A 2474-nucleotide genomic window follows, 5' to 3' on the forward strand; every position below is an offset into this window, starting at 1 on the left:
GGTATGTTCAGAAGAATCATCTAGAATCTCAAATTTTGGGGTAGAAAAAGGCAGGTATACAAATAAGAAGAACAATTGCAGAAGCCTCAAGCTATTTGGCTTTTCTCTCCTCCAATGAGCCACAAAATGTAAAAGAGGCATGCAAAGATGAATGTTGGGTCAAGGCAATGGATGAAGAACTTGAGCAGATCGAAAAGAACAACACTTGGGAGTTTGTTCCTAGACCAAAAGATAAGAATGTCATAGGGACAAAATGGATCTTTAAAAATAAGTTGAAAGAAAATGGAGAAGTAATCAGAAACAAGGCCAGACTTGTGTGTAAAGGGTATGCTCAACAAGAAGGAATAGACTTTGAAGAAACTTTTGCTCCTGTTGCTAGACTTTAGGCCATTCGAATGTTCCTTGCTCTCTCAAGCTTTCAGAAGTTCAAAGTATTTCAAATGGACGTGAAATCAGCCTTTCTGAATGGAGACTTAGAAGAAGAAGTGTACATTGAGCAACCAGATGGTTTCATTCTTGGGAATGATCCAAATCTTGTATGCAGACTAAAAAAGGCTCTCTATGGTCTTAAACAGGCTCCAAGGGCTTGGTACTACCATTTGGACAAATATCTTCATCAATAAGGTTTTTCAAAAGGATCAACAGATAGCAATCTCTATATAAAAATTGAAAATGACAAATTGCTAATACTTGTTGTGTATGTAGATGATATTATCTTTGGCAGCAATGAAGAAGCTATGAGTCAAAGCTTTGCCTTGGTGATTCAGAAAGAATTTGAAATATCCTTGCTTTGAGAACTGACATACTTTCTTGGATTGCAAATCAAACAAAATGAAGGCGGTATCTTCTTGTCTCAAACCAAGTACCTCAAGCAGATTCTGAAGAAGTATGGCATGGAATATTCGAAACCAGTATGTACCCCTATGGTTACAGGATGCAGTCTCAGTGCAAATGATGAATCAACAGCAGTACATCAACCAACCTATAGATCTATGATTGGAAGTCTACTTTATTTGACAGGTACCTGACGAGATATCATGCATACAATGGGAATAGTTGGAAGATTTCAGGCAAATCCAAAGGAAACTCATCTTCAGGCAGTGAAGAGAATTTTCAAGTAACTTCAAGGAACTCAAAAATATGGCTTATGGTATCCTAGAGATACAGATATCACTCTTCATGCTTATACAGATGTAGATTGGGCTGGAAGCATGGATGACAGAAAGAGCACAAGTGGTGGTGTATTCTTTATGGGTTCCAGATTAGTATCTTGGTTTAGTAAGAAATAGAGTTCGATTGCTTTATCTACAGTTGAAGCAGAATATGTGGTTGTTGCATCTTGTTGTACTCAACTTCTTTGGATGATGCAAACCTTGTAGGACTTTCAAATCACTTGTACACCACCTATCTCCATCTTATGTGTTAATACAAGTGCAATCAACATTTCAAAGAATCCAGTCATGCATTCAAAGACCAAGCACATACCGATCAAGTATCACTTTCTCCGAGAACAAGTGTTGGAACAAAAGATAAAATTGGAGTATGTTCCTTCTAAGGAACAAGTTGCTGATATTCTCACCAAACCACTGCCCAGGGAGACATTTGAATACCTTAGATAGAAGCTGGGAGTAGTTGATGCATCATCTTGCTGTTAAAACTTGTCTGTTTTAGAGAAAAATGGTGTACGTGAGTTTCTTGAGGATGATCCACGTACATACGCCGGTTTGAGCAGAGACAGTCACGTATATGAAGATTTGATGGATATCAGTAGGGACAGACTCTGGTTGAAGATATTCTGATGTGGGTCTGACAGAGACCATCCGACACAGGTTCAGGGGGAGCAGATAATCTTCTAATAATGCATTGTTGGCATTATCTTAGAAGCTTTTGGTTCTAGTTCGCAGTTGTTGTTGGTTTCAGGTGGAACAGAGGCAGAGGAAGAACAGAAGGAAATCTTGGTTTCTGATCTGAATGGTGATTGACAGATGCTACTACTATCAGTTATTGGTGACTTTCATAAGTCTTGTCCTAGATATTTCATCTCTATGTCATGTATCTCTTTTGTGGTATCTCTTTTATGGTGTCAAGGTCATGTAACGACCTATTTTGGTTTCCCCACTATGCCTGGGATGAATATGTAATGAACTTGGTTGTCATATGTAAATTTCTAATGTATCCCCACTTGGTTGGGTGGATGATCCCCACTTGGTTGGGAGATGGATGTATGTATTGAGTCTTTTGGTGATAGGAAGGTCTTTTATGATGTATAAGTCATGGTTCTTCTTGAAGATCATCTTTTGCAGATCTTGCCTACAGTCAGGGGGAACATGGTCAGCACAGCAGGGCAGAAATTTTAGCATGAACTCAGGGGGAGCACAACCCTTTGCCCTTGATGACAAAGGGGGAGAATGAATTTGAGGATTTTGGGTTGCCATCAAGTCCAAAGGGGGAGATTGTTGGCATTATGGCACAGG

This window comes from Pinus tabuliformis, chromosome 5_1, assembly GCF_031772625.1.
Source record: "Pinus tabuliformis cultivar Carrire ecotype Pingquan chromosome 5_1, CPIR1, whole genome shotgun sequence".
In the NCBI taxonomy this organism is placed as follows: Eukaryota; Viridiplantae; Streptophyta; class Pinopsida; order Pinales; family Pinaceae; genus Pinus; species Pinus tabuliformis.